The sequence below is a fragment of the Harpia harpyja genome, chromosome 2 (genome assembly GCF_026419915.1).
Source record: "Harpia harpyja isolate bHarHar1 chromosome 2, bHarHar1 primary haplotype, whole genome shotgun sequence".
NCBI classification, from domain to species: domain Eukaryota; kingdom Metazoa; phylum Chordata; class Aves; order Accipitriformes; family Accipitridae; genus Harpia; species Harpia harpyja.
The window spans coordinates 46,048,123-46,061,625 of record NC_068941.1 but is presented as its reverse complement, the minus strand read 5'-3'; the positions used below and the strand labels follow the sequence as shown (position 1 = coordinate 46,061,625).

At 35.8% G+C, this 13,503-nt stretch overlaps 1 long non-coding RNA gene across 1 annotated transcript in view; it reads left to right on the top strand.

The window, feature by feature from the left end:
• LOC128137608 (uncharacterized) overlaps nucleotides 1-5,719 on the top strand; it is a 50,318-nt gene extending 44,599 nt beyond the window's left edge. The window contains exon 3 of the long non-coding RNA XR_008233757.1: nucleotides 5,324-5,719. This is a non-coding gene — a long non-coding RNA (uncharacterized LOC128137608). The remainder of the gene's footprint in view (nucleotides 1-5,323) is intronic.
• Nucleotides 5,720-13,503: the final 7,784 nt, after the last annotated feature.

Genomic DNA, 13,503 nt, shown 5'->3' with positions numbered 1-13,503 from the left:
TTGCCTGTATATTGTCTACAATATGGAAAGAAAAATAAATAGAGAAATTTAGTATAAATAGAGAAATTCAGTTTTCAGTGTTAGCTATAATGACATGGCCTATTGCCAGAACGTACTTTTGAACTCTGAGAAATATAACCATATGGAATTGTACTAACTAAAGTACAAAACTAAGTAAATAAGGAATCTAGTGACAGCGTTGGAAACTTGAAAGAACAATAAAGCGCTGATTTTTAGACATATCCCTATTAATTCTTTTCATTATTATTTTATCAGTAACCCCTTCATCTGGAATCAGAAATCTGAAAGGACTTACTGTCTTGAAGTACTCTTCTAACTCCATTTACTTGAAAAATTGAGATAAGAAGTTTTGAAAATACATCTGCATTGCAAAGAAAATGTGGTTTCTCTTAAATGGACATGTCTGTAACTAAATACTGATAATCACAATTTATATCAGTATGTAACAATAGCCTTGTCAAATCTCTCTCTGTGATATAAATGTGACATACACAACTAGCAATATATCAGAGACAGATCCACAAATTCTGTACACTATAATTCATTCTCCAACTTTTGTAAAATTCTGGTGCATTGATGATTAATAAGTTTAAAGTTTGAATTGTCTCTGTGATGACAGAATTTTTCTGGAAAAATGTAAACCACAGCTGCAAATCTTATTAGGAGTGTACTGTCAGTTCTCCAAATGAGTGAATTTCTTAAGTGCCAAACATGAAATACCATTATTTATTCCATAAAAATAAATGCAACAAATATGCAATAACATATATCAGATGAGAGCACAACTTTAGGCCTTTACATTTGTAAATTATTACTAAAGTAAATTTTTTTGCTGCTATGACAGTTATTCAGTTCTTTTCCACTAAAATGTTTTAATGGCTGGACTCAAGGAAAGTTTGAAGAGAAGGGAAGTAAACGGAAAAATATTTTTGGAAAATAAGAGTTTACAATCTTATTTATTATTGAAAAAATGTTTAGGCAGGTCTGAGTAGAATTAAATATTTGATTTGCTTAATTTGATTTTTTAGTCAATATGTCTATAAATATGAATTAAATTTACCTTAATTTTCATGTAAATAACATTTTTAGACTTATTTTTCCACTGGTCAAAGGTCTATATATTAAGAAACACAGCTGCCTCACAGGCTTATTTTATGAGGCTAACATAGCTAACTTTAACAATCAGTTAATAAACTCAGTGTTACTGCTTTTTGTCACAACATACAAGTATAACAAATATTTCTGCCTCTAAAGCTTTAGTTGTCTTGATGGAACATAAATTAAATACACCATGAACTTCCAATAATTAGATGCTGACTTCTTTGTTGGTAACAGAATATGCAATGTTTAGGAAACAAAACATAATATAAGGGAATGTATTCTGACTGGTTAAGAGGCTTGAAAAAATATCAGTAATAGAGAAATATATATATATTTATAGAAAATTTGTACTGACTTTACAAACATGATATAATAAAATGACAGCAGAATGTAATGACAGATAAGTGTGTTAAATATGACGGGGCTACCATATGTCTTTAATTCACTCTGTTAACAGCTTGTCATGATGTTACTTGGTAAATGGCAATTTGAAAAAAAAAATATTAAAATATGGCATGTAATTGCCAAAATATTTCTATTACTTTTATTGGGGTTTCCAGTCAGTACTTCAGATTGCAGTCTGAAAATCACATTATGAAGAAGCAGCGTTAATTTTGAAATGAAGAGTATACCCCACAGCTAAATGAGAGTCTTAAATAAAAACAGAGAAATAAGTTTTGGCAGTAACTGTACAAAGGAAATGTTCACATGATGTCTTCTTCCTATTTTTCTTTTAATAGCTGTGGCAGCATGGCTTTTTCAGGTACAGTAAGCATATGCGTTTATCTCTCCCAGATGCTTAAGAGAACATAAGCCCATTTTCTTTTACATTTAGAGTGGAAAACATACTGAAATCAGTTTGAAAATCATGTTTAACTCACTGTTCTAATAATTCCATAAGCTCATCGCAGACAGTATAAAATATATGTGATTTGTTAGCCTTCATGAGTGCTAACTTACTGCATGTGGAACAGCATGACCATCCATTTTCAGATGTTCTGAACTTCCCTCCAGTCTCCAAACTTCATCTGAGAGTTGAGCTGGGCCCTTCCGAAGATCACTAAAGGATGACCTAGAAAGAGGTCAGACACCCTGCTAAGGATTTCTTACCAGCTCTCACAGCTACTGCATTGCAGAAGACCCCATGAAATTGTAGTGCAAAAGTAGCAAAGGATATATAAAATATTTCACTGTTATGAATAAACAATACTAGTAGTTGGGCCAGATAATCAGATTGGTCCTTTCCAAAAACTCTACAGGACAGCTTCTCAGATGTCCTTTCCCTATTGTCTCTGCTGCAAAGTGCCTTTTCTCTGGTCATGTCAAAGCAAAGGGCTATTAGTATACTGCCAATGAGCAGCACTGCTGGGCAGCCGCACAGAGGTGATAGCCAGACTTATGGCTCAGACTTATGAATCCATAAATTGTTTCAAGGTGAACTTTTATGTAAAATTACAAATATTATTAAACCATATAGACACTTTTAAGATGAGCCTTTTCTCTTTACAACAAAATATCATGGTACTTCTCTAAAAGGTAAAAGGAAAGCAGAAGTGGACTACAGCATCCTGTTTAGGATCAGAGGGGTGTCTGCATGCACCTCCATGGCAAGGGACTGGCAGGCCGTGTGACTCTCAACAAACTTTTTCAGTGGCCTTTGTCAAGGTTTGGTCATCAATTTTCCTACCAATCAGAGGATACCTACCTGGAAAATAGACACACAATTTTACTATTGTAAAATGGTACTTCAGAACAAATCTGGTATGATTTCGTTAAAATTTTTGCTATCTAGAGGGAGAACTCAGTACATCCAAAGAATTTCTAGAGCATTTAATGATGACTGTAGCTTGTGCACATTTTCTTTCTAAGACTATAACTTCAGACAGTCCTAAAAAGCTTTGGGTAAATTTTCATCTATGGGAAAGATGTGTACCAAGAAAGCAGAGAGAGAAACTGACAAGCTACATGCCACTAACAGAGTCTTTGCTATACAAATTACAGATACAGCATGGGGGGGGGGGGGGGGGGGGGGGAGAAGATAATTGAGGAATGGTAGTCTACATTATTTCTATAGTTGTTCCCAATCTTCCTAATGTCAACAGGTTTATTAATTCCCCTGTGTTAATATATAACATAACATCCTAAAAAAAAAAAGTTATGCAACTTTTTTTCTCTAGAAAGCTTGAAAAGAACTTTTCAGTTGGTATCTTCATTACATTTCTTTTGCATTGTGTTGGCTCAGCAAGTTTGTGATCTCAGGTAAAGCATTATTTGAAATCTTCTGTTGGCTGTATCAAAATAGCAAGCTGTTGGAATAACTGGAATGACTCTCAGAATATATCTTACCTGAAGTTAAGAGGGACACCCATCTTTCATTAAGTGTATCCATTAGGAGGTCGGAAAGGTGGGCTTGCTCTCTTACTTTCTTTAGTGGCACTAAACTTTTTACACTTACGAGTGTGTAACTTAAAAGATACTATAGGAAGTTTTTTAGTTAACATAGAAGTTGCTTGACGTTCTCAAAACTATAAAAGTTTGATAGATTCTCCAGTGAAGTTAATTACTATTGAAATCTGTAAAAATCAGTTCATAGTGACCAAGCAGTGAGCAGGGTCAGATGCTTCACTGAGAGGTACAAATATCTAACCATAGTGAAAACATGCAGGGTGATCTGCTGCCATTTAACCACAAGTACTTAGAGTTTGATGGAAATCCTCTATTAAGAAATGAAGCATTAAAATTCATTTCCCCAGAGATGTTTGCTGGTTTATGACAAAGTCTCTCTTTTCTACATACTTTGTGACTGCTTTTATTGTACTTGATTTTTATGACCTCTTTAATGAAAGGATACACTAATAACTATGTTTACTCTTATAAAACTCTTTTGTCGGTAGAAAAATGTTTGCTAGCTATAATTGTATCTATTTGTATTAAAATTGACTGAACATTATGGTAGATATGTAGGTAATCAAATTGTATGTATCATGTTATACATGTGTGATTAAATATATAATTGAAGGGAAAGTAACATTTTCCAAGAGGAAAATCATTAGTATTAACTTACTTGAAAACTCTTAGATCAATTCTCATTTCAAAAGTATGTTAAAATAAGCACATTACTTATTGTGTGATTAGTTTATACCCCAAGTTACACAGCAGCAGGGAATAAATTATTGTCCTGCTCCAAATTGTGCTTTGGAGGAGGATTGCTTGCTTAGTCTCTCTCTCCCTCTCTCCCCCTGCTTTTCTCTCTCCCCATCTAGGAACCCTACAGAGGCTCATGTCTTAATGCAATGACTTAGACTGCACAAATATCCTTCTTTTGGCTCCCTCCAGTTAAATTTCTCAGCATGTCCCATGCAGGACGCAGAGCACACAGGAGGCTGAGGGCCAATTATACCTCCTTCCTATCCTTTCACTTCTAAAATGGTTTGTTTGCATATGCTTGTTTATATTCCCTAAAACTAGCCTCCACTCTCTCCGTAGACACACACTTTCTATAAATTCCTTGTAATGCACAATGCTGCTCACCTTTTCTTACTGCTATCTGATAATTACATCTGATGAAAAGGTGAGAAGGGTTGTGCATTACAGGAAATTTAACAAAAGTGCATGGCTATTCCAAATAGTCCCCTCTAAGCAAGCATGAGACAACACCCCACTGCCAGCCTCTCGACATTGTGAGTGAAAACAGTTTCTCAACGTAGTATCTGCTGCTCTTACTCTGTTCTCAGTCCATCTATAATTTATCAGCATGAGCCCCTCAAGCCAGGTACATTCCTCATGGAGTCTCCAGCATTAGGAGAATCTGAGATACAGGTTTGATTCTGGTGAGATGTGTTGCCATGCATTTTTCTTTTATGAATAGTTTGGGAAAGCACTGTGGATTTTACTTTTCTTCACCCCCCCCCCCCTTTTTTTTTTCTTGTTTGGTCTTAGTAGAAATGAGCTCCAGGTAACGTCCTCACTGGGCATACTGCATAAAATTCTAAGCATAGATCTGTAAAAAACCTCCCTGTTTTCTAGGACTTCAAAACTGTTTCATATTTAAGCAAATCTAAAGAATCTCTTGGGTTTAGGGAGTACAATGTGTAAACAAGCTGCAGAATGTTATAAGCAAAGTGTGGACTGAAACAGATTTAAAAATATATACTACTGAAAATACCTGTATTTCCTCATATAATGTACACACTTCCACTAGATCCAGATTAGCCCTGTTTAAGAGACTCAACAGCAGCAATGAAAAGCATAAAGACATAAACTACACAGAGAGAGAGAACCCCGAAGGTGTCTTCTACAGAAAGAGCATCATAACTGCCTCAATTATCATGTAAAGACAGAAAACAGAACTCAAGAAACAGAAGCTGTCATGAAACATTTATCTCTGGACTAACTGAAGAAACTAGAAAGAAAAAGTGAACTGAAGATATTACAATCGTTGATTTTTATAAAATGTAGATGAAATTTTTAAAGGCTTTATGGTAAGAATTTTCTATAAGAAGTCAGAGCTGCCACTCTGTGGAAAAAAAAAAAAAGTGGAGGATAGTAAACTTGAGAACAGCCTTCATCAATTTAAAAAAAAAAAGTTATTAAATAAGTGCTCTGTTTGGGGGTGGTTTTGGTCAATAATAAATAACTCTGTGTGTCCTGCTGTGATTGTGGATTATTGCCTCCATCTTATATACTCTACAATACTTGCCCCTGTAACAACATATTTACTTAGTTATTAGTGAGAGCAGACATTATGAATGACAGCTATTTTTCCCATCTGTTTCTGCATTGCTTTCTCCAGTGCTTCCAGAGCCTCACTTTGTAGCTGTCCATGTCCAGATGCAGATGAAATTTAGTTTATTTCATATTTTTGATGTCACTGTATTTAATCATTGCAACATAACAAAAAGATTATCTATTCAAAAGTCACAGGGAAAGCTCTCTTCCTTTAAATACTTTTAATTTGTTCTAATGTAATCTGATAAATATACCACAGTCCATTTAAACAGGTGTGCAGAAAGTCACATCAATCTCCCATGAAATACATTCATATTCCTGCTGTGCCTGCCAGATCACCTGAATTATGGAGAACTGCTACTTGTTTGGACTCTTTTCCTAACATCCTCCTCACATAACACACATCAGTTAAGACAGCAGTCTTTTTCTAAGACCAACATAGCATACTAGTACATTGCATTTGCCCGTTCACCCATTCTACAGAACATCGGGGGTGGTTTTTTTTTCAGAAAGGTATTTCCCCACTGTAAAACAGCACAAAGCATTGAGTGTGTATCAGCCACCAGAGCATATAAGTTGTGGGGCCTGTTAAGATTCCTTATTATCACAAACATGAAGACTGGGTAGAAGATTTATTCACTATGGTCAACAGAAATCTTAAGTTGCTACTATGTGGGGATAACAGACATAGGTATTTTGACATAATCAAGTTTTAATCAGTTCTAATACTGTGCTTCTTTCTACATGCTAATGAGTTAAAATCCACTGAATGATGCCAGCCTCTTTAAGTGATCATTTCTTTTGAGCAACCACATGTTCCAAGACTTCAGAATAATTTGGTTTATGATTTAGCATAACAGCTAAAACATTTTTTTGTTTACATGGTGTACTTAGTTATTATCAAACAGAAAAATAACTTTTGTAATGATAGACTATATCTTCAAAGTATATAGAGTGAATGACATATTGTTCATGATGGTCAGTTAAACTGACCACAATAAAGAACCATCAGAAGAGACTTTGTGAAACTTAAACACTGGTCTTGGCCAAAACAAACCTGTAAAAGCAGAACTACTCTTGATTAGGAAGATTTCTATATGGACCATAGATGAGGCTGAAGAGAATTGTGCTTTAGTCTGACATAAAATACTTGTCTGATTTGGACAATTCAGTTAATTTGTTTCCCAATTGTAAAATGAAGACAACAATATTTGAATATTGCACAGAGTCCTCACTGAGTTTGAGGTGCTTGTGTATGATGCTGTGTGCACTATAGGCAAGCCTGTCTGCATCTCAGAGACCAGTCCCATGTGAGAGACAACATGATCGTTGTCTAATGATGCTGTTCATAGACAGGATGGAACAAGCATTTACTCTGAGCTAGGTAATCTGGATTCTTCATTCAGATAGTATATTTTTATTGATAATACATATTTCCCATCTATGAATCTCTCAACAGATTATAAAATTACTTTGAAGAAGCAAGGGGAAGCACAGACGGAAATTTGACTCTTAACTAATTAAGCTTTATAATATCCCCATGAGACATTCCTTATTTATTACTGGGGAATTGGAAGCGTGCTGCTCATCTTAATGTTAACTGGAGCTGTAGATGCTCTGAACCTTGAAAATACGATCATTTCTTTTGATGCCTGAATTGGCTAGGAGGATTTTGGCCTTAATGTCCGAGTCATACATTGAGTTACTGGCAGAAATGAAAAAAAAACCAACCAACAAACCAAAGAAAACCCGCACACCCCAGGTTAATCCTCAGCTCTGTGGTTTGACTTGAAAACTTACCCTTTCTTAATACCTCAGCTTTGTATTGCAGGATTGTTTTAATATATCTGCTGAAAATATATGCTGAAATGTACAAGTGAGTACGTCCCATTTCAAGAGCTCCGGGAGGTATGTTAGGAACTAAATTGTCCTAACACATCTTAATGGCTTTAAAGCCTAGCTCTATTTTCCTGTCATTGTTGCAAACTGACAGACTCTGTTCCTGGGAGGTAGGTGGAAGCCAAAGCAATGTCTTCCAGCTGGTTCACAAAGATGCTGCAGTGTCAGCACATTAGGGAGCCAAAGGGCCAGATGGTGGGAGAGACCAGACCTCCAAGTAGATTCCCGTTCTCATCACTGCAGCCACCTACAGCTGTAGTTGGGGCAAGCCAGCTCATTTCTGTCCATCTTTCCAAGTGCAATTGATCAGCCCGTTACTACTACTTGGAAGTAAAAATGAATGATGAACTACTAAAATTTATGAAGTGAAATCTCAGTGTTTCTCCTTAGCATTGCTGGATCCAGCAGCCTCCTGTATTGATCCTACTCAAACAATATTTCAGCTTGTTTATAACACTATTCTGTTTTCTCTATTTCCTTTCCAAAGCAGCTACATGCAGCCCCACTTCTAATGAGCTTGGTATCCACCTGCTTCTCATTGAAGTTGACAATAAAACCTTGCTCTGGATGAGAGGGTAAGGAAAGATGCAATTACAGCCTTTCCCTATGTGAAACTCAATTCCCCCACCACCAGTGGTCTGCATACTCACCATAACAGCAGATATCAATCACATCATCAGCCAGCTCCACCAAGAATAGGTCTCTGAAAAGTAGTGGTAATAGGAAAATATGGAGACATCAAATAGTTTAAATTGCAACCTACATACATGGAAAAGCTTCATCTTTTCCTCACACCAATGTCTTTCCCCACTGCTGAGAACAATCCACAAGAAATATTTTCACTTTAAAACATCTTGTATTTGTTCTCCTGACACTGTCAAGTCTCTGTAACTGCCATATCTGTTGCATAAGTGTTATTATAATGGCCCTCTTCCTGTGGAGAACACAGCAGCCTGGAGGATTACATAGACCTACTGCAACAGGACCAGAAGGCACCTCCCTTGCGTTGGGCTCAGACAACTTCAGTCACAGGCAACCACATCACATATTGCCTCTTGTAAATTTGTTTAACTCCTCCTTAACAACAAATAGCCTTTTTGGCCTTCAATTCTCTTATTTGGAACTACAACCTCTCTCTGTGACTGTCAGAAACCTTCTGCAGTTTTCAGCCTATCCGCATTCACATGCATGTTATGTTTTTTTGCTTTGATGTAGTCTTTGTTCCTTACCATATATAGTTCTTTTCTCTCCATGGTGTATATCCATTTGCAGTAGTTACAGAAGCAATGATACCTCCCTTAGATTTCTGCAAACCTAGTTCTCTATTGCTTTGAATTTCCCTATAATCCAGGCTGATTTTTTAATGTTTTCTTTCTTCTTAAGAAATTAATAGTACAGAGAAATTATTAATTCTATATTTAATAAGGGTAGTAGTCCCCAATCTTCAATGGAGATACTTCACATGTGATATATCTTAGGGTCATATTTGATTTTTCTCAGGCTAGATCAAATTGCTGACTCACAATTACATTAGGCAAGTCGGGCTTCTTTCCTGGTTAATAAGGTGTCCCCTCTTAAATAAATTCTCATACTTCACATAAAGCTGTGAAATTTTGTCCCATCAACATTCTTTTTCACATAATTCTCCTACAGTATATTCTGGTACCCCTGTATAGGTAAATAAGAATATTATTACATACAGTATACAACATCCAAATAAAAAAGAAAAAAAAGTAGGCTTAAAAAAAATACAAAGGGAAGTTAAAACTGAGGCCTTTCTTCAAACAACTGCACTATTAGCACAACTGGTAGCTGGTTCCTTAGCTGTAGATCTTACACTTATCCCTTCCTCTTCCAGCTGAACTAAGAATTTTCCAAATGGAATTATATCAAATACTGTACTCTTAAAAAAGGCTTATATCATTTTCTTGGTTGAAAAATCAAAAACTCTCAGACAGTTCTGGTATAATCTTGCATGATACATGGGCAGTGCAACAGTTCACAACATTTCCAATTTACTACTATTCAGATTGACAAAGTAATCAGAAACCAATTACTTTAGTTCTTAAACTTTCGGTCTATCCATTAAGTCTCATTGCATGGATTGGACTTCAGTACACATGAGAAACTGGTTAAAATTTATCTCATGCTTTGGCAAAACAGCATAGAAAAATCTTTCTTTATACTTCTTTTTTTCTACTGGTCATTCATTACCTGCTAAAGCTGTCATACAGATTTTTGTTTTCAGAGATTTCTTAATTCCAAAATGACAACAAAAAGGTTAAAAGACACTCCAGAGCTTTGGTGCTTGTTTTCCATACTTAGGATGTGACATTTTTCCATCTAATATTATATACTCCAGTTTTTATCCAGCACACACAGGTGTTCCATTATGTTTAGCATAAATTAAATCAGGTTTACTCAAGAGAAATGCAAAAGAGCTAACATTAAAGGGCTGTTTCATATTCAGAGAGGAATGAAGTAATTTAAAAAAAATGTTTGTTCTTAGAACTATATTCAAAACATTTACATTCACCTGTTTCCAGAAAAGGAAGTCCAGTGAAATATAGTTTCCAATGCCTCTTCAACACAGAAATCAATTTCAGAAGACTGCAGACAGAAATAATGAGCCCCTTGAGTTACAGAGAGGCAAAGTTCTTAAAATAAAAGGATTTTTACATGCTGATGCAAGAGATCTGGGAAGAGCATAAGGGCAAAACAAAGGTTAGGAAGATGTTATTGGAAAGAAGAGGCTTGGTAGGCTCTGCAGCACAGCAAGCCTGTCCCAGAGTCCTTTGCCTACTTACTGCCAAGGTAACAGAAATGCAGCTTGAAATTTAATATTTCCATATAAGTATTAATGGCAAAAAAGAAAAGTGTAATTCTTTTCTGACCTTTCAGAGTTAAAGGCGTAACTTTAGTTCACAAATCCACTGATCTAAAACATACAAATTCTGCATGACAAAGAGTGTGATCTCTGTTAATCTGACTGTTTGAAATACAGCATCCAAAGAATTCCAATACATTACATAACAGAAAACTTGTAACAATAGAAAAACCTAAACTATTTACATGCCAGTACCTTCCTGTCAGCTCAGAGTGGTACATAAAAATAAGAAAACAAAAGGAATCCAACCCGCAAAGCAGTATTGTTAAAAATAGAGGCCTGGACTTTCGTATCTTTATGTTCTTTCCAAAGAAAACAAGTCTCCCTACTGGTAGAGTCTAGGAATTTCCACCTTTGGCATTAATGAGCAGTTACATAAAGTCGTGAGTAATTATTGAGATGGTGAACATTTAGGAAAGGATTTCTCCTTTCTTAAATCAATACATGTGAAAATTATCCCATTATTAAAAAAACCCAATGAACTGAAACCTCATTCTTTTCCACAAAACTAGAATAAATATAGTCTTTCTGAAGATAATCTGAAGAACAACTAAAATCAAGTGCTTGATCATATATTAGAGAAGGAATTTATTGTTTAGCTATTTTAGCTAACATTATTAACGTACGGTATTGACCAAAATTCATCAGAAATCCAGGCATCCACGGCAGTACAGATCTATTTTCTTCCAAGAAAATTCCTGTGAACAAATGTCAAAGGCAGCTGTCAAACCTAAAACCTGCTAGGTGACTGGTTTGGGTTTAGATGTTAGCTACAGACAAGTTTGTACTCTCAAATAACAGCTCAAAACCAGACTGTTTTCATCTTTACAATGCATGCAGACACAAGGTTCTTCTGTCATGAGAATAGTTTCTTACTAATGATTTTTACACACATTTACCTCCAGGCTACCCAGCTTACTTTCACTAGGTAAAACTTCAAGTATTACAGCACTGGATTCTGATGTCATGGAAATAATTATGCTGTCAGAAGCTCAAGTATACTGGAGATTTCCCTCCAGAGTTAAATAGCTATTAAGAGTTTAAATAATTCTATTACTTTAAAAGTTGCCAAGGAACAAAGGAATGAATACAAATATTTAACCTTAGATGAGTGACTCAAAAAGACTTATTTTAGTGTTTAGGGAGGTGTGCTTTCACTGAAAAGTTAAGGCAAAAGTCAAGGAGCTGAATCTTTCTCACTTAGTCAGCCCTGGAGTTTAGGAATAAGTTTTATCAAGCTCTAAAAAATTAACTTTCATAGCAAACAAACAACAGAGCTTGCTAGTTGGTGCAATAGGCCAGCTGGACGCGTAGCAGGGCAGTGCCTTTAATACGAAAAAAATTTCCATGCCTGAAAAGTCTGTTTTTGTAAAAGAAAAGAGGCCTGAACACAAAGTGCCAAGGTACTAAACAAAACTAGCAAGAATCTTCCAGGTGGCACAAGCTTGTAAACACAAATTGAAATTGCTCCAGCAGAAAGTGGGAACTACCTGCCTCAGTGAAGCAACACAGGAGAAGTCCCAGAGGCACCAGAGTCCAGAGATGTGCACTTCTCAGGCAATCACCCTATTTTTCTTCCACAGCCCTACACAAAATTTTGAATACACCCTAATAGCTCTTTGGCACTGCTATCAAGTGTTTCTACTTTGGTGGTGCCCACTTGCTATTTTGACAGGTTAGCTCTGGGTACATGGTGGCAGGACCATAGCCTTTCTGTCTTCTTCCCCCTCAAGGTCAGCAACATCATCTAAACAAATCCTCTCAAAATTCAGTCTGTAAGAGGTAGAAAGTGAGATGTACTATAAATGTTTTCTTTCCCCCTGTTATTTCTTTACTCCTACCTTCTCAGATATACTTGGAGCTGGTATAAGTGCATTTGAATCCTTAAAATTCAAAAAATACATACCTCAGAAATTTTATCTATACAAACTTTATGCAGAGAAATATTAAATATAGTCATCTATCAGTTCAATTCTCTTAAATAAATGATTTGTCTCAGTGTGGAAGAGGAGAGAATTGGCACTGAGTCAGTGCCAATATCCCCATAAAACCTTTCCTTGTCTTCCATTCCCTGGTGGAACAAAACTTTCCCGGTCAAGGGAAGATCACAGCAGTGACTTTTTCTCTCGAGCATCGCTAGTAAGAATACCTAGGAGAGGGAAATCATGCTACCTGTAACTTCAAACCACCTGAATTAAAAATCCTACTTGAACAGTAATGTTATTAGTTAAGAATAAGTAGGCTAGACAGTTAATGTAATGTACTGAAAGTTAATCAAAGAGAGGGGGAAAAAAGGCAATAAAAGAAGGGAAATAAAATTTGTCCATGTTTACCAGATGGTCAAATAATTAATCTATCAACCAACTTACTTAATTACCTGGTTACAAATTTACGGTGTGCTGGAAGTACAGCACCTTTGAAATTAAAACCATATATCCAAGAATAAAATCTGTTTCAGGTCCATTCATATTAAACCATACTTCTGCAGAACTATGCAAAATCAAAATCATTATTCCTGTGTCTGTGTTCTTTTGCTATTGTGTATTGTAACCTGTATTACCAATTTTATGTTATTCTGCCATGGGCCCTGATCCAAAACTCTTGGAAATCAAAAATTCTTGAGAGATTTAGAGCTGCCATTTTTTCCATCTCAACATCTCCAACAGAACTGTTTCCATTTACTGAACAACAGCAGAACCTATGTTTTGCAGAGTGATGTAAACATGTTTTTAAAAAGATGTACCTAAGGAGATGAAAAAACCCACAAGAAACAGTGCAATATTTTAAAGGTAGAAGGACCAGCTAAAGCTACACAACAGGCAAAAACAAAACCAAAAAAAAGCAAACAAATTAAATGGAGCCAACCA